The 20,895-nt window shown below is 45.0% G+C and overlaps 1 long non-coding RNA gene across 2 annotated transcripts; it reads right to left on the reverse strand.

Annotated features, from left to right (window-relative positions):
* Positions 1 to 3,474: 3,474 nt before the first annotated feature.
* LOC127906595 (uncharacterized) lies at positions 3,475 to 4,928 on the reverse strand. Of its 2 annotated transcripts, none has more exons than XR_008062003.1 (3): positions 4,768 to 4,928; positions 4,208 to 4,319; positions 3,475 to 3,542 (listed from the first exon to the last, which is right to left on the reverse strand). It is a non-coding gene; the product is annotated as an uncharacterized LOC127906595 (long non-coding RNA). The 2 variants fall into 2 exon arrangements; XR_008062004.1 differs by lacking the exon at positions 3,475 to 3,542 and adding an exon at positions 3,892 to 3,932.
* Between the last annotated feature and the right edge of the window lie 15,967 nt (positions 4,929 to 20,895).

Genomic DNA, 20,895 nt, shown 5'->3' on the forward strand with positions numbered 1-20,895 from the left:
CCAAAAGTACTGGCTACCTTTCAAATGCTTAACAGGAAAGGAAAATGGTCTAAGTCACTAAACAGAGAACATCCCTGGTCGTCTCTACTGCCTCTGATCTGGTGGACTCACTAAACAGAGAACATCCCATGTCATCCCTACAGCCTCTGATCTGGAGGACTCACTAAACAGAGAACATCCCTGGTCATCCCTACTGCCTCTGATCTGGTGGACTCACTAAACAGAGAACATCCCTGGTCATCCCTACTGCCTCTGATCTGGTGGACTCACTAAACAGAGAACATCCCTGGTCGTCTCTACTGCCTCTGATCTGGTGGACTCACTAAACAGAGAACATCCCTGGTCATCCCTACTGCCTCTGATCTGGTGGACTCACTAAACAGAGAACATCCCTGGTCGTCCCTACTGCCTCTGATCTGGAGGACTCACTAAACAGAGAACATCCCTGGTCGTCTCTAATCTGGAGGACTCACTAAACAGAGAACACCCCTGGTCGTCCCTACTGCCTCTGATCTGGAGGACTCACTAAACAGAGAACATCCCTGGTCATCCCTACTGCCTCTGATCTGGAGGACTCACTAAACAGAGAACATCCCTGGTCGTCCCTACTGCCTCTGATCTGGAGGACTCACTAAACAGAGAACATCCCTGGTCGTCTCTAATCTGGAGGACTCACTAAACAGAGAACACCCCTGGTCGTCCCTACTGCCTCTGATCTGGAGGACTCACTAAACAGAGAACATCCCTGGTCGTCTCTAATCTGGAGGACTCACTAAACAGAGAACACCCCTGGTCGTCCCTACTGCCTCTGATCTGGAGGACTCACTAAACAGAGAACATCCCTGGTCGTCTCTACTGTCTCTGATCTGGAGGACTCACTAAACAGAGAACATCCCTGGTCGTCTCTAATCTGGAGGACTCACTAAACAGAGAACACCCCTGGTCATCCCTACTGCCTCTGATCTGGAGGACTCACTAAACAGAGAACATCCCTGGTCATCCTTACTGCCTCTGATCTGGAGGACTCACTTATCAAGAGAACATCCCCGGTCATCCCTACTGTCTCTGATCTGGAGGACTCATTTACCAAGAGAACATCCCTGGTCATCCCTACTGTCTCTGATCTGGATGACTCACTAAACAGAGAACATCCCTACTGGCTCTGATCTGGAGGACTCACTAAACAGAGAACATCCCTGGTCATCCCACTGCCTCTGATCTGGAGGACTCACTAAACAGAGAACATCCCTGGTCATCCCTACTGTCTCCGATCTGGAGGACTCACTTATCAAGAGAACATCCCTGGTCGTCCCTACTGTCTCTGATCTGGAGGACTCACTTATCAAGAGAACATCTCTGGTCATCCCTATTGCCTCTGATCTGGAGGACTCACTTATCAGAGAACATCCCTGGTCATCCCTACTGCCTCTGATCTGGAGGACTCACTAAACAGAGAACATCCCTGGTCGTCTCTACTGTCTCTGATCTGGAGGACTCACTAAACAGAGAACATCCCTGGTCATCTCCACTGTCTCTGATCTGGAGGACTCACTAAACAGAGAACATCCCTGGTCATCCTTACTGCCTCTGATCTGGAGGACTCACTTATCAAGAGAACACCCTGGTCATCCCTACTGTCTCTGATCTGGAGGACTCACTAAACAGAGAACATCCCTGATCATCCCTACAGCCTCTGATCTGGAGGACTCACTAAACAGAGAACATCCCTGGTCATCCCTCTTGCCAATGATCTGGAGGACTCACTAAACAGAGAACATCCCTGGTCATCCCTACAGTCTCTGATCTGGAGGACTCACTTATCAAGAGAACATCCCTGGTCGTCCCTACTGTCTCTGATCTGGAGGACTCACTTATCAAGAGAACATCCCTGGTCATCCCTACTGCCTCTGATCTGGAGGACTCACTAAACAGAGAACATTGCTGGTCATCCCTACTGTCTCTGATCTGGAGGACTCACTTATCAAGAGAACATCCCTGGTCATCCCTACTGCCTCTGATCTGGAGGACTCACTAAACAGAGAACATCCCTGGTTATCCCTACTGCCTCTGATCTGGAGGACTCACTAAACAGAGAACATCCCTGGTCGTCTCTACTGTCTCTGATCTGGAGGACTCACTAAACAGAGAACATCCCTGGTCGTCTCTACTGTCTCTGATCTGGAGGACTCACTAAATAGAGAACATCCCTGGTCATCTCTACTGTCTCTGATCTGGAGGACTCACTAAACAGAGAACATCCCTGGTCATCCTTACTGCCTCTGATCTGGAGGACTCACTAAACAGAGAACATCCCTGGTCGTCTCTACTGTCTCTGATCTGGAGGACTCACTAAACAGAGAACATCCCTGGTCATCCTTACTGCCTCTGATCTGGAGGACTCACTTATCAAGAGAACATCCCTGGTCATCCCTACTGTCTCTGATCTGGAGGACTCACTAAACAGAGAACAGCCCTGGTCATCCCTACTGCCTCTGATCTGGAGGACTCACTAAACAGAGAACATCCCTGGTCATCCCTACTGCCTCTGATCTGGAGGACTCACTAAACAGAGAACATTGCTGGTCATCCCTACTGTCTCTGATCTGGAGGACTCACTAAACAGAGAACATCCCTGGTTATCCCTACTGCCTCTGATCTGGAGGACTCACTAAACAGAGAACATCCCTGGTCGTCTCTACTGTCTCTGATCTGGAGGACTCACTAAATAGAGAACATCCCTGGTCATCTCTACTGTCTCTGATCTGGAGGACTCACTAAACAGAGAACATCCCTGGTCATCCTTACTGCCTCTGATCTGGAGGACTCACTAAACAGAGAACATCCCTGGTCATCTCTACTGTCTCTGATCTGGAGGACTCACTAAACAGAGAACATCCCTGGTCGTCTCTACTGTCTCTGATCTGGAGGACTCACTAAACAGAGAACATCCCTGGTCGTCTCTACTGTCTCTGATCTGGAGGACTCACTAAACAGAGAACATCCCTGGTCATCCCTACTGTCTCTGATCTGGAGGACTCACTAAACAGAGAACATCCCTGGTCATCCTTACTGCCTCTGATCTGGAGGACTCACTTATCAAGAGAACATCCCTGGTCATCCCTACCGTTTTTTGATCTGGAGGACTCACTTATCAAGAGAACATCCCTGATCATAACTACTGTCTCTGATCTGGAGGACTCACTAAACAGAGAGCAGCCCTGGTCATCCCTACTGTCTCTGATCTGGTGGACTCACTAAACAGAGAACATCTCTGGTCATCCCTACTGCCTCTGATCTGGTGGACTCACTAAACAGAGAACATCCCTGGTCATCCCTACTGCCTCTGATCTGGTGGACTCACTAAACAGAGAACATCCCTGGTCATCCCTACTGCCTCTGATCTGGAGGACTCGTCCCCCTAGCATCTCACCTAGTTCTCAAACACCTCCAATGTAAAGCAGTCTCTCTGTCCCCCTAGCATCTCACCTGGTTCTCAAACACCTCCACTGTAAAGCAGTCTCTCTGTCCCCCTAGCATCTCACCTGGTTCTCAAACACCTCCACTGTAAAGCAGTCTCTCTGTCCCCCTAGCATCTCACCTGGTTCTCAAACACCTCCACTGTAAAGGAGTCTCTCTGTCCCCCTAGCATCTCACCTGGTTCTCAAACACCTCCACTGTAAAGGAGTCTCTGTCCCCCTAGCATCTCACCTGGTTCTCAAACACCTCCACTGTAAAGCAGTCTCTCTGTCCCCCTAGCATCTCACCTGGTTCTCAAACACCTCCACTGTAAAGGAGTCTCTCTGTCCCCCTAGCATCTCACCTGGTTCTCAAACACCTCCACTGTAAAGGAGTCTCTCTGTCCCCCTAGCATCTCACCTAGTTCTCAAACACCTCCACTGTAAAGCAGTCTCTCTGTCCCCCTAGCATCTCACCTGGTTCTCAAACACCTCCACTGTAAAGGAGTCTCTGTCCCCCTAGCATCTCACCTGGTTCTCAAACACCTCCACTGTAAAGGAGTCTCTGTCCCCTAGCATCTCACCTAGTTCTCAAACACCTCCACTGTAAAGGAGTCTCTCTGTCCCCCTAGCATCTCACCTGGTTCTCAAACACCTCCACTGTAAAGGAGTCTCTCTGTCCCCCTAGCATCTCACCTAGTTCTCAAACACCTCCACTGTAAAGGAGTCTCTCTGTCCCCCTAGCATCTCACCTGGTTCTCAAACACCTCCACTGTAAAGGAGTCTCTCTGTCCCCCTAGCATCTCACCTGGTTCTCAAACACCTCCACTGTAAAGCAGTCTCTCTGTCCCCCTAGCATCTCACCTAGTTCTCAAACACCTCCACTGTAAAGCAGTCTCTCTGTCCCCCTAGCATCTCACCTGGTTCTCAAACACCTCCACTGTAAAGGAGTCTCTCTGTCCCCCTAGCATCTCACCTGGTTCTCAAACACCTCCACTGTAAAGGAGTCTCTCTGTCCCCCTAGCATCTCACCTAGTTCTCAAACACCTCCACTGTAAAGGAGTCTCTCTGTCCCCCTAGCATCTCACCTAGTTCTCAAACACCTCCACTGTAAAGCAGTCTCTCTGTCCCCCTAGCATCTCACCTGGTTCTCAAACACCTCCACTGTAAAGCAGTCTCTCTGTCCCCCTAGCATCTCACCTGGTTCTCAAACACCTCCACTGTAAAGCAGTCTCTCTGTCCCCCTAGCATCTCACCTGGTTCTCAAACACCTCCACTGTAAAGGAGTCTCTCTGTCCCCCTAGCATCTCACCTGGTTCTCAAACACCTCCACTGTAAAGGAGTCTCTCTGTCCCCCTAGCATCTCACCTGGTTCTCAAACACCTCCACTGTAAAGCAGTCTCTCTGTCCCCCTAGCATCTCACCTGGTTCTCAAACACCTCCACTGTAAAGGAGTCTCTCTGTCCCCCTAGCATCTCACCTGGTTCTCAAACACCTCCACTGTAGGACATGTGCCCTGCACATATTTCACCCAGAATTCTCTCTCTCTCCCTCTCAGCTCTACTAAGGTCATGTTGTGTTGTCTGGCCTTGAACCAACATGAGACAGTATAACTTAACACAACACTGGTACATCCTCCCTGGGTCCATATAGCATCTCAGAGTAGGATCAGATCCCCTCTTTGTGAAGACGGGCCCTCGGGTGTTGGTAAAGGCACCTCACTTTACCTGTGTGTCGTGTTTCCGAGGTGATGGTCGGGGCGAGGGTTGGGACGAGAGTCGAGACTCCACACTCAGTGACAGAGAGGGGAGGAGGATGAGGAGGAGAAGGGTACGGGTGGAAGAAGAAGATGAAGCAGCCATCTTTGTTTGAGAAGAAAAAGTAAAAAAACTAAAAAAAGGTCAAAATATTAAATGATATAGTTCTTCAGGAGAGATAATAATAATAATAATAATAATAATAATACTGAGTGGAAAAACAATTCCTTGTCTCTTCAGAGTATTAATCTAACCGGTTACTGTTTCCTAAAAGTTGTTTTAAAGTAGTCTTTAGGATCCTTTAATGTTGTTTTCTTGGTTCGTCTAAGATCTCTTCTTTATCCTGTAGAGTCAGGATGTGTCTGTATGTGAACTGAGCAGGGGTCAGGTTATAAACAAGAACGCTGTGATGTCACACATTCTGCTGCGTTACCCCTGGAGACGAGGAACCCCGAAATGACACGACACACCCCTTCACCACCGTTACCGAGCCTACATCCTTCTCTTTACATTATGGACTGTTAACAGACCATCACCGTTACCTTGACTACATCCTTCTCTTTACATTATGGACTGTTAACAGGTCCACACCGTTACCTAGACTACATCCTTCTCTTTACATTATGGACTGTTAACAGGTCCCCACCGTTACCTAGACTACATCCTTCTCTTTACATTATGGACTGTTAACAGGTCCCCACCGTTACCTAGACTACATCCTTCTCTTTACATTATGGACTGTTAACAGGTCCCCACCGTTACCTAGACTACATCCTTCTCTTTACATTATGGACTGTTAACAGGTCCACACCGTCCCCACCGTTACCTACATCCTCTCTTTACATCCTTCTCTTTTCTCTTTACATTATGGACTGTTACCCCCACCGTTAGACTACATCCTTCTCTTTACATTATGGACTGTTAACAGGTCCACACCGTTACCTAGACTACATCCTTCTCTTTACATTATGGACTGTTAACAGGTCCCCACCGTTACCTAGACTACATCCTTCTCTTTACATTATGGACTGTTAACAGGTCCCCACCGTTACCTAGACTACATCCTTCTCTTTACATTATGGACTGTTAACAGGTCCCCACCGTTACCTAGACTACATCCTTCTCTTTACATTATGGACTGTTAACAGGTCCCCACCGTTACCTAGACTACATCCTTCTCTTTACATTATGGACTGTTAACAGGTCCCCACCGTTACCTAGACTACATCCTCTTCTTTACATTATGGACTGTTAACAGACCATTACCTAGACTACATCCTTCTCTTTACATTATGGACTGTTAACAGGTCCCCACCGTTACCTAGACTACATCCTTCTCTTTACATTATGGACTGTTAACAGGTCCCCACCGTTACCTAGACTACATCCTTCTCTTTACATTATGGACTGTTAACAGGTCCCCACCGTTACCTAGACTACATCCTTCTCTTTACATTATGGACTGTTAACAGGTCCCCACCGTTACCTAGACTACATCCTTCTCTTTACATTATGGACTGTTAACAGGTCCCCACCGTTACCTAGACTACATCCTTCTCTTTACATTATGGACTGTTAACAGGTCCCCACCGTTACCTAGACTACATCCTTCTCTTTACATTATGGACTGTTAACAGGTCCCCACCGTTACCTAGACTACATCCTTCTCTTTACATTATGGACTGTTAACAGGTCCCCACCGTTACCTAGACTACATCCTTCTCTTTACATTATGGACTGTTAACAGGTCCACACCGTTACCTAGACTACATCCTTCTCTTTACATTATGGACTGTTAACAGGCCATCACCGTCCCTACATCCTTCTCTTTACATTATGGACTGTTAACAGGCCACACCGTTAGACTACATCCTTCTCTTTACATTATGGACTGTTAACAGGTCCCCACCGTTACCTAGACTACATCCTTCTCTTTACATTATGGACTGTTAACAGGTCCCCACCGTTACCTAGACTACATCCTTCTCTTTACATTATGGACTGTTAACAGGTCCCCACCGTTACCTAGACTACATCCTTCTCTTTACATTATGGACTGTTAACAGGTCCATCACCGTTACCGTTACCTAGACTACATCCTTCTCTTTACATTATGGACTGTTACATCCTTACCTAGACTACATCCTTCTCTCTACATTATGGACTGTTAACAGGTCCCCACCGTTACCTTGACTACATCCTCCTCTTTACATTATGGACTGTTAACAGACCATCACCGTTACCTTGACTACATCCTTCTCTTTACATTATGGACTGTTAACAGGTCCCCACCGTTACCTAGACTACATCCTCCTCTTTACATTATGGACTGTTAACAGGTCCCCACCGTTACCTAGACTACATCCTCCTCTTTACATTATGGACTGTTAACAGGCCATCACCGTTACCTAGACTACATCCTTCTCTTTACATTATGGACTGTTAACAGGTCCCCACCGTTACCTAGACTACATCCTCCTCTTTACATTATGGACTGTTAACAGGTCCCCACCGTTACCTAGACTACATCCTTCTCTTTACATTATGGACTGTTAACAGGTCCCCACCGTTACCTAGACTACATCCTCCTCTTTACATTATGGACTGTTAACAGGTCCCCACCGTTACCTAGACTACATCCTTCTCTTTACATTATGGACTGTTAACAGGTCCCCACCGTTACCTAGACTACATCCTTCTCTTTACATTATGGACTGTTAACAGGTCCCCACCGTTACCTAGACTACATCCTTCTCTTTACATTATGGACTGTTAACAGGCCATCACCGTTACCTAGACTACATCCTCCTCTTTACATTATGGACTGTTAACAGGTCCCCACCGTTACCTAGACTACATCCTCCTCTTTACATTATGGACTGTTAACAGGTCCCCACCGTTACCTAGACTACATCCTTCTCTTTACATTATGGACTGTTAACAGACCATCACCGTTACCTAGACTACATCCTTCTCTTTACATTATGGACTGTTAACAGACCATCACCGTTACCTAGACTACATCCTTCTCTTTACATTATGGACTGTTAACAGGCCATCACCGTTACCTAGACTACATCCTTCTCTTTACATTATGGACTGTTAACAGGTCCCCACCGTTACCTAGACTACATCCTCCTCTTTACATTATGGACTGTTAACAGGTCCCCACCGTTACCTAGACTACATCCTTCTCTTTACATTATGGACTGTTAACAGGTCCCCACTGTTACCTAGACTACATCCTTCTCTTTACATTATGGACTGTTAACAGGTCCCCACCGTTACCTAGACTACATCCTTCTCTTTACATTATGGACTGTTAACAGGTCCACACCGTTACCTAGACTACATCCTTCTCTTTACATTATGGACTGTTAACAGGTCCCCACCGTTACCTAGACTACATCCTTCTCTTTACATTATGGACTGTTAACAGGTCCCCACCGTTACCTAGACTACATCCTCCTGTTTACATTATGGACTGTTAACAGGTCCCCACCGTTACCTAGACTACATCCTTCTCTTTACATTATGGACTGTTAACAGGTCCCCACCGTTACCTAGACTACATCCTCCTCTTTACATTATGGACTGTTAACAGGTCCCCACCGTTACCTAGACTACATCCTCCTCTTTACATTATGGACTGTTAACAGGTCCCCACCGTTACCTAGACTACATCCTTCTCTTTACATTATGGACTGTTAACAGGTCCCCACCGTTACCTAGACTACATCCTCCTCTTTACATTATGGACTGTTAACAGGTCCCCACCGTTACCTAGACTACATCCTTCTCTTTACATTATGGACTGTTAACAGACCATCACCGTTACCTAGACTACATCCTTCTCTTTACATTATGGACTGTTAACAGACCATCACCGTTACCTAGACTACATCCTTCTCTTTACATTATGGACTGTTAACAGGCCATCACCGTTACCTAGACTACATCCTTCTCTTTACATTATGGACTGTTAACAGGCCATCACCGTTACCTAGACTACATCCTTCTCTTTACATTATGGACTGTTAACAGGTCCCCACCGTTACCTAGACTACATCCTTCTCTTTACATTATGGACTGTTAACAGGTCCCCACCGTTACCTAGACTACATCCTTCTCTTTACATTATGGACTGTTAACAGGTCCCCACCGTTACCTAGACTACATCCTTCTCTTTACATTATGGACTGTTAACAGGTCCACACCGTTACCTAGACTACATCCTTCTCTTTACATTATGGACTGTTAACAGGTCCCCACCGTTACCTAGACTACATCCTCCTCTTTACATTATGGACTGTTAACAGACCATCACCGTTACCTAGACTACATCCTTCTCTTTACATTATGGACTGTTAACAGGTCCCCACCGTTACCTAGACTACATCCTTCTCTTTACATTATGGACTGTTAACAGGTCCACACCGTTACCTAGACTACATCCTTCTCTTTACATTATGGACTGTTAACAGGTCCCCACCGTTACCTAGACTACATCCTCCTGTTAACAGGTCCCCGTTCTCTTTACATTATGGACTGTTAACAGGTCCCCACCGTTACCTAGACTACATCCTTCTCTTTACATTATGGACTGTTAACAGGTCCCCACCGTTACCTAGACTACATCCTTCTCTTTACATTATGGACTGTTAACAGGTCCCCACCGTTACCTAGACTACATCCTTCTCTTTACATTATGGACTGTTAACAGGTCCCCACCGTTACCTAGACTACATCCTTCTCTTTACATTATGGACTGTTAACAGGTCCACACCGTTACCTAGACTACATCCTCCTCTTTACATTATGGACTGTTAACAGGTCCACACCGTTACCTAGACTACATCCTCCTCTTTACATTATGGACTGTTAACAGGCCATCACCGTTACCTAGACTACATCCTTCTCTTTACATTATGGACTGTTAACAGGCCATCACCGTTACCTAGACTACATCCTTCTCTTTACATTATGGACTGTTAACAGGTCCCCACCGTTACCTAGACTACATCCTTCTCTTTACATTATGGACTGTTAACAGGTCCCCACCGTTACCTAGACTACATCCTTCTCTTTACATTATGGACTGTTAACAGGTCCCCACCGTTACCTAGACTACATCCTCCTCTTTACATTATGGACTGTTAACAGGTCCCCACCGTTACCTAGACTACATCCTTCTCTTTACATTATGGACTGTTAACAGGCCATCACCGTTACCTAGACTACATCCTTCTCTTTACATTATGGACTGTTAACAGGTCCACACCGTTACCTAGACTACATCCTTCTCTTTACATTATGGACTGTTAACAGGTCCCCACCGTTACCTAGACTACATCCTTCTCTTTACATTATGGACTGTTAACAGGTCCCCACCGTTACCTAGACTACATCCTCCTCTTTACATTATGGACTGTTAACAGACCATCACCGTTACCTAGACTACATCCTTCTCTTTACATTATGGACTGTTAACAGGTCCCCACCGTTCCTCTTCCTTCTACATTATGGACTGTTAACAGGTCCCCACCGTTACCTAGACTACATCCTTCTCTTTACATTATGGACTGTTAACAGGTCCCCACCGTTACCTAGACTACATCCTTCTCTTTACATTATGGACTGTTAACAGGTCCACACCGTTACCTAGACTACATCCTCCTCTTTACATTATGGACTGTTAACAGGTCCCCACCGTTACCTAGACTACATCCTTCTCTTTACATTATGGACTGTTAACAGGTCCCCACCGTTACCTAGACTACATCCTTCTCTTTACATTATGGACTGTTAACAGGTCCCCACCGTTACCTAGACTACATCCTTCTCTTTACATTATGGACTGTTAACAGGTCCACACCGTTACCTAGACTACATCCTTCTCTTTACATTATGGACTGTTAACAGGTCCCCACCGTTACCTAGACTACATCCTTCTCTCTTTAACAGGCATTATGGACTGTTAACAGGTCCCCACCGTTACCTACATCTAGACTACATCCTTTACCTCTTTACATTATGGACTGTTAACAGGTCCCCACCGTTACCTAGACTACATCCTTCTCTTTACATTATGGACTGTTAACAGGTCCATCACCGTTACCTAGACTACATCCTTCTCTTTACATTATGGACTGTTAACAGGTCCCCACCGTTACCTAGACTACATCCTCTCTTTTACATTATGGACTGTTAACAGGTCCCCACCGTTACCTAGACTACATCCTTCTCTTTACATTATGGACTGTTAACAGGTCCCCACCGTTACCTAGACTACATCCTTCTCTTTACATTATGGACTGTTAACAGGTCCCCACCGTTACCTAGACTACATCCTTCTCTTTACATTATGGACTGTTAACAGGTCCCCACCGTTACCTAGACTACATCCTTCTCTTTACATTATGGACTGTTAACAGGTCCCCACTTTACATTATGGACTAACAGGTCATCCCTTCTCTTTACATTATGGACTGTTAACAGGTCCCCACCGTTACCTAGACTACATCCTCCTCTTTACATTATGGACTGTTAACAGGTCCCCACCGTTACCTAGACTACATCCTTCTCTTTACATTATGGACTGTTAACAGGTCCCCACCGTTACCTAGACTACATCCTTCATCTTTTACATTATGGACTGTTAACAGGTCCCCACCGTTACCTAGACTACATCCTTCTCTTTACATTATGGACTGTTAACAGGTCCCCACCGTTACCTAGACTACATCCTCCTCTTTACATTATGGACTGTTAACAGGTCCCCACCGTTACCTAGACTACATCCTTCTCTTTACATTATGGACTGTTAACAGGTCCCCACCGTTACCTAGACTACATCCTTCTCTTTACATTATGGACTGTTAACAGGTCCCCACCGTTACCTTGACTACATCCTTCTCTTTACATTATGGACTGTTAACAGACCATCACCGTTACCTTGACTACATCCTTCTCTTTACATTATGGACTGTTAACAGGTCCCCACCGTTACCTAGACTACATCCTTCTCTTTACATTATGGACTGTTAACAGGTCCACACCGTTACCTAGACTACATCCTTCTCTTTACATTATGGACTGTTAACAGGTCCCCACCGTTACCTTGACTACATCCTTCTCTTTACATTATGGACTGTTAACAGGTCCCCACCGTTACCTTGACTACATCCTTCTCTTTACATTATGGACTGTTAACAGGTCCCCACCGTTACCTAGACTACATCCTTCTCTTTACATTATGGACTGTTAACAGGTCCCCACCGTTACCTAGACTACATCCTTCTCTTTACATTATGGACTGTTAACAGGTCCCCACCGTTACCTAGACTACATCCTTCTCTTTACATTATGGACTGTTAACAGGTCCCCACCGTTACCTAGACTACATCCTTCTCTTTACATTATGGACTGTTAACAGGTCCCCACCGTTACCTAGACTACATCCTTCTCTTTACATTATGGACTGTTAACAGGTCCCCACCGTTACCTAGACTACATCCTTCTCTTTACATTATGGACTGTTAACAGGTCCCCACCGTTACCTAGACTACATCCTTCTCTTTACATTATGGACTGTTAACAGGTCCCCACCGTTACCTAGACTACATCCTCCTCTTTACATTATGGACTGTTAACAGGTCCCCACCGTTACCTAGACTACATCCTTCTCTTTACATTATGGACTGTTAACAGGTCCCCCTACCCTTCTCTTTACATTACCTAGACTACATCCTTCTCTTTACATTATGGACTGTTAACAGGTCCCCACCGTTACCTAGACTACATCCTTCTCTTTACATTATGGACTGTTAACAGGTCCCCACCGTTACCTAGACTACATCCTTCTCTTTACATTATGGACTGTTAACAGGTCCCCACCGTTACCTCATCCTTACATTATGGACTGTTAACAGGTCCCACCGTTACCTAGACTACATCCTTCTCTTTACATTATGGACTGTTAACAGGTCCCCACCGTTACCTAGACTACATCCTTCTCTTTACATTATGGACTGTTAACAGGTCCCCACCGTTACCTAGACTACATCCTTCTCTTTACATTATGGACTGTTAACAGGTCCCCACCGTTACCTAGACTACATCCTTCTCTTTTACATTATGGACTGTTAACAGGTCCCCACCGTTACCTAGACTACATCCTTCTCTTTACATTATGGACTGTTAACAGGTCCCCACCGTTACCTAGACTACATCCTTCTCTTTACATTATGGACTGTTAACAGGTCCCCACCGTTACCTAGACTACATCCTTCTCTTTACATTATGGACTGTTAACAGGTCCCCACCGTTACCTAGACTACATCCTTCTCTTTACATTATGGACTGTTAACAGGTCCCCACCGTTACCTAGACTACATCCTTCTCTTTACATTATGGACTGTTAACAGGTCCCCACCGTTACCTAGACTACATCCTTCTCTTTACATTATGGACTGTTAACAGGTCCCCACCGTTACCTAGACTACATCCTTCTCTTTACATTATGGACTGTTAACAGGTCCCCACCGTTACCTAGACTACATCCTTCTCTTTACATTATGGACTGTTAACAGGTCCCCACCGTTACCTAGACACATCCTTCTCTTTACATTATGGACTGTTAACAGGTCCCCACCGTTACCTAGACTACATCCTTCTCTTTACATTATGGACTGTTAACAGGTCCCCACCGTTACCTAGACTACATCCTTCTCTTTACATTATGGACTGTTAACAGGTCCCCACCGTTACCTAGACTACATCCTTCTCTTTACATTATGGACTGTTAACAGGTCCCCACCGTTACCTAGACTACATCCTTCTCTTTACATTATGGGACTGTTAACAGGTCCCCACCGTTACCTAGACTACATCCTTCTCTTTACATTATGGACTGTTAACAGGTCCCCACCGTTACCTAGACTACATCCTTCCTCTTTACATTATGGACTGTTAACAGGTCCCCACCGTTACCTAGACTACATCCTTCTCTTTACATTATGGACTGTTAACAGGTCCCCACCGTTACCTAGACTACATCCTCCTCTTTACATTATGGACTGTTAACAGGTCCCCACCGTTACCTAGACTACATCCTTCTCTTTACATTATGGACTGTTAACAGGTCCCCACCGTTACCTAGACTACATCCTTCTCTTTACATTATGGACTGTTAACAGGTCCCCACCGTTACCTAGACTACATCCTTCTCTTTACATTATGGACTGTTAACAGGTCCCCACCGTTACCTAGACTACATCCTTCTCTTTACATTATGGACTGTTAACAGGTCCCCACCGTTACCTAGACTACATCCTTCTCTTTACATTATGGACTGTTAACAGGTCCCCACCGTTACCTAGACTACATCCTTCTCTTTACATTATGGACTGTTAACAGGTCCCCACCGTTACCTAGACTACATCCTTCTCTTTACATTATGGACTGTTAACAGGTCCCCACCGTTACCTAGACTACATCCTTCTCTTTACATTATGGACTGTTAACAGGTCCCCACCGTTACCTAGACTACATCCTTCTCTTTACATTATGGACTGTTAACAGGTCCCCACCGTCCCTACATCCTTCTCTTTACATTATGGACTAACAGGTCCCCACTTCTCTTTCCTTCTCTTTACATTATGGACTGTTAACAGGTCCATCACCGTTACCTAGACTACATCCTCCTCTTTACATTATGGACTGTTAACAGGTCCCCACCGTTACCTAGACTACATCCTTCTCTTTACATTATGGACTGTTAACAGGTCCCCACCGTTACCTAGACTACATCCTTCTCTTTACATTATGGACTGTTAACAGGTCCCCACCGTTACCTAGACTACATCCTTCTCTTTTTACATTATGGACTGTTAACAGGTCCCCACCGTTACCTAGACTACATCCTTCTCTTTACATTATGGACTGTTAACAGGTCCCCACCGTTACCTAGACTACATCCTTCTCTTTACATTATGGACTGTTAACAGGTCCCCACCGTTACCTAGACTACATCCTTCTCTTTACATTATGGACTGTTAACAGGTCCCCACCGTTACCTAGACTACATCCTTCTCTTTACATTATGGACTGTTAACAGGTCCCCACCGTTACCTAGACTACATCCTTCTCTTTACATTATGGACTGTTAACAGGTCCCCACCGTTACCTAGACTACATCCTTCTCTTTACATTATGGACTGTTAACAGGTCCCCACCGTTACCTAGACTACATCCTTCTCTTTACATTATGGACTGTTAACAGGTCCCCACCGTTACCTAGACTACATCCTTCTCTTTACATTATGGACTGTTAACAGGTCCCCACCGTTACCTAGACTACATCCTCCTCTTTACATTATGGACTGTTAACAGGTCCCCACCGTTACCTAGACTACATCCTTCTCTTTACATTATGGACTGTTAACAGGTCCCCACCGTTACCTAGACTACATCCTTCTCTTTACATTATGGACTGTTAACAGGTCCCCACCGTTACCTAGACTACATCCTTCTCTTTACATTATGGACTGTTAACAGGCCATCACCGTTACCTAGACTACATCCTTCTCTTTACATTATGGACTGTTAACAGGTCCCCACCGTTACCTAGACTACATCCTTCTCTTTACATTATGGACTGTTAACAGACTACATCCTTCTCTTTACCTGTTAACAGGTCCCCACCGTTACCTAGACTACATCCTTCTCTTTACATTATGGACTGTTAACAGGTCCCCACCGTTACCTAGACTACATCCTTCTCTTTACATTATGGACTGTTAACAGGTCCCCACCGTTACCTAGACTACATCCTTCTCTTTACATTATGGACTGTTAACAGGTCCCCACCGTTACCTAGACTACATCCTTCTCTTTACATTATGGACTGTTAACAGGTCCCCACCGTTACCTAGACTGTTACATCCTTCTCTTTACATTATGGACTGTTAACAGGTCCCCACCGTTACCTAGACTACATCCTTCTCTTTACATTATGGACTGTTAACAGGTCCCCACCGTTACCTAGACTACATCCTTCTCTTTACATTATGGACTGTTAACAGGTCCCCACCGTTACCTAGACTACATCCTCCTCTTTACATTATGGACTGTTAACAGGTCCCCACCGTTACCTAGACTACATCCTTCTCTTTACATTATGGACTGTTAACAGGTCCCCACCGTTACCTAGACTACATCCTTCTCTTTACATTATGGACTGTTAACAGGTCCCCACCGTTACCTAGACTACATCCTTCTCTTTACATTATGGACTGTTAACAGGTCCCCACCGTTACCTAGACTACATCCTTCTCTTTACATTATGGACTGTTAACAGGTCCCCACCGTTACCTAGACTACATCCTTCTCTTTACATTATGGACTGTTAACAGGTCCCCACCGTTACCTAGACTACATCCTTCTCTTTACATTATGGACTGTTAACAGGTCCCCACCGTTACCTAGACTACATCCTTCTCTTTACATTATGGACTGTTAACAGGTCCCCACCGTTACCTAGACTACATCCTTCTCTTTACATTATGGACTGTTAACAGGTCCCCACCGTTACCTAGACTACATCCTTCTCTTTACATTATGGACTGTTAACAGGTCCCCACCGTTACCTAGACTACATCCTTCTCTTTACATTATGGACTGTTAACAGGTCCCCACCGTTACCTAGACTACATCCTTCTCTTTACATTATGGACTGTTAACAGGTCCCCACCGTTACCATTAGACTACATCCTTACTACATCCTTCTCTTTACATTATGGACTGTTAACAGGTCCCCACCGTTACCTAGACTACATCCTTCTCTTTACATTATGGACTGTTAACAGGTCCCCACCGTTACCTAGACTACATCCTTCTCTTTACATTATGGACTGTTAACAGGTCCCCACCGTTACCTAGACTACATCCTTCTCTTTACATTATGGACTGTTAACAGGTCCCCACCGTTACCTAGACTACATCCTTCTCTTTACATTATGGACTGTTAACAGGTCCCCACCGTTACCTAGACTACATCCTTCTCTTTACATTATGGACTGTTAACAGGTCCCCACCGTTACCTAGACTACATCCTTCTCTTTACATTATGGACTGTTAACAGGTCCCCACCGTTACCTAGACTACATCCTTCTCTTTACATTATGGACTGTTAACAGGTCCCCACCGTTACCTAGACTACATCCTTCTCTTTACATTATGGACTGTTAACAGGTCCCCACCGTTACCTAGACTACATCCTTCTCTTTACATTATGGACTGTTAACAGGTCCCCACCGTTACCTAGACTACATCCTTCTCTTTACATTATGGACTGTTAACAGGTCCCCACCGTTACCTAGACTACATCCTTCTCTTTACATTATGGACTGTTAACAGGTCCCCACCGTTACCTAGACTACATCCTTCTCTTTAGGACTGTTAACAGGTCCCCACCGTTATCCATCCTCTCTTTACATTATGGACTGTTAACAGGTCCCCACCGTTACCTAGACTACATCCTTCTCTTTACATTATGGACTGTTAACAGGTCCCCACCGTTACCTAGACTACATCCTTCTCTTTACATTATGGACTGTTAACAGGTCCCCACCGTTACCTAGACTACATCCTCCTCTTTACATTATGGACTGTTAACAGGTCCCACCGTTACCTAGACTACATCCTTCTCTTTACATTATGGACTGTTAACAGGTCCCCACCGTTACCTAGACTACATCCTTCTCTTTACATTATGGACTGTTAACAGGTCCCCACCGTTACCTAGACTACATCCTTCTCTTTACATTATGGACTGTTAACAGGTCCCCACCGTTACCTAGACTACATCCTTCTCTTTACATTATGGACTGTTAACAGGTCCCCACCGTTACCTAGACTACATCCTTCTCTTTACATTATGGACTGTTAACAGGTCCCCACCGTTACCTAGACTACATCCTTCTCTTTACATTATGGACTGTTAACAGGTCCCCACCGTTACCTAGACTACATCCTTCTCTTTACATTATGGACTGTTAACAGGTCCCCACCGTTACCTAGACTACATCCTCCTCTTTACATTATGGACTGTTAACAGGTCCCCACCGTTACCTAGACTACATCCTTCTCTTTACATTATGGACTGTTAACAGGTCCCCACCGTTACCTAGACTACATCCTTCTCTTTACATTATGGACTGTTAACAGGTCCCCACCGTTACCTAGACTACATCCTTCTCTTTACATTATGGACTGTTAACAGGTCCCCACCGTTACCTAGACTACATCCTCCTCTTTTACATTATGGACTGTTAACAGGTCCCCACCGTTACCTAGACTACATCCTTCTCTTTACATTATGGACTGTTAACAGGTCCCCACCGTTACCTAGACTACATCCTTCTCTTTACATTATGGACTGTTAACAGGTCCCCACCGTTACCTAGACTACATCCTTCTCTTTACATTATGGACTGTTAACAGGTCCATCACCGTTACCTAGACTACATCCTTCTCTTTACATTATGGACTGTTAACAGGTCCATCACCGTTACCTAGACTACATCCTTCTCTTTACATTATGGACTGTTAACAGGCCATCACCGTTACCTAGACTACATCCTTCTCTTTACATTATGGACTGTTAACAGGTCCCCACCGTTACCTAGACTACATCCTTCTCTTTACATTATGGACTGTTAACAGGTCCCCACCGTTACCTAGACTACATCCTTCTCTTTACATTATGGACTGTTAACAGGTCCCCACCGTTACCTAGACTACATCCTTCTCTTTACATTATGGACTGTTAACAGGTCCCCACCGTTACCTAGACTACATCCTTCTCTTTACATTATGGACTGTTAACAGGCCATCACCGTTACCTAGACTACATCCTTCTCTTTACATTATGGACTGTTAACAGGTCCCCACCGTTACCTAGACTACATCCTTCTCTTTACATTATGGACTGTTAACAGGTCCCCACCGTTACCTAGACTACATCCTTCTCTTTACATTATGGACTGTTAACAGGTCCCCACCGTTACCTAGACTACATCCTTCTCTTTACATTATGGACTGTTAACAGGTCCCCACCGTTACCTAGACTACATCCTTCTCTTTACATTATGGACTGTTAACAGGTCCCCACCGTTACCTAGACTACATCCTTCTCTTTACATTATGGACTGTTAACAGGTCCCCACCGTTACCTAGACTACATCCTTCTCTTTACATTATGGACTGTTAACAGGTCCCCACCGTTACCTAGACTACATCCTTCTCTTTACATTATGGACTGTTAACAGGTCCCCACCGTTACCTAGACTACATCCTTCTCTTTACATTATGGACTGTTAACAGGTCCCCACCGTTACCTAGACTACATCCTTCTCTTTACATTATGGACTGTTAACAGGTCCCCACCGTTACCTAGACTACATCCTCCTCTTTACATTATGGACTGTTAACAGGTCCCCACCGTTACCTAGACTACATCCTTCTCTTTACATTATGGACTGTTAACAGGTCCCCACCGTTACCTAGACTACATCCTTCTCTTTACATTATGGACTGTTAACAGGTCCCCACCGTTACCTAGACTACATCCTTCTCTTTACATTATGGACTGTTAACAGGTCCCCACCGTTACCTAGACTACATCCTTCTCTTTACATTATGGACTGTTAACAGGTCCCCACCGTTACCTAGACTACATCCTTCTTTTACATTATGGACTGTTAACAGGTCCCCACCGTTACCTAGACTACATCCTTCTCTTTACATTATGGACTGTTAACAGGTCCCACCGTTACCTAGACTACATCCTTCTCTTTACATTATGGACTGTTAACAGGTCCCCACCGTTACCTAGACTACATCCTTCTCTTTACATTATGGACTGTTAACAGGTCCCACCGTTACCTAGACTACATCCTCCTCTTTACATTATGGACTGTTAACAGGTCCCCACCGTTACCTAGACTACATCCTTCTCTTTACATTATGGACTGTTAACAGGTCCCCACCGTTACCTAGACTACATCCTTCTCTTTACATTATGGACTGTTAACAGGTCCCCACCGTTACCTAGACTACATCCTTCTCTTTACATTATGGACTGTTAACAGGTCCCCACCGTTACCTAGACTACATCCTTCTCTTTACATTATGGACTGTTAACAGGTCCCCACCGTTACCTAGACTACATCCTCCTCTTTACATTATGGACTGTTAACAGGTCCCCACCGTTACCTAGACTACATCCTTCTCTTTACATTATGGACTGTTAACAGGTCCCCACCGTTACCTAGACTACATCCTCCTCTTTACATTATGGACTGTTAACAGGTCCCCACCGTTACCTAGACTACATCCTTCTCTTTACATTATGGACTGTTAACAGGTCCCCACCGTTACCTAGACTACATCCTTCTCTTTACATTATGGACTGTTAACAGGTCCCCACCGTTACCTAGACTACATCCTTCTCTTTACATTATGGACTGTTAACAGGTCCCCACCGTTACCTAGACTACATCCTTCTCTTTACATTATGGACTGTTAACAGGTCCCCACCGTTACCTAGACTACATCCTCCTCTTTACATTATGGACTGTTAACAGGTCCCCACCGTTACCTAGACTACATCCTTCTCTTTA

The sequence above is a fragment of the Oncorhynchus keta genome, chromosome 13 (genome assembly GCF_023373465.1).
Source record: "Oncorhynchus keta strain PuntledgeMale-10-30-2019 chromosome 13, Oket_V2, whole genome shotgun sequence".
NCBI classification, from domain to species: Eukaryota; Metazoa; Chordata; class Actinopteri; order Salmoniformes; family Salmonidae; genus Oncorhynchus; species Oncorhynchus keta.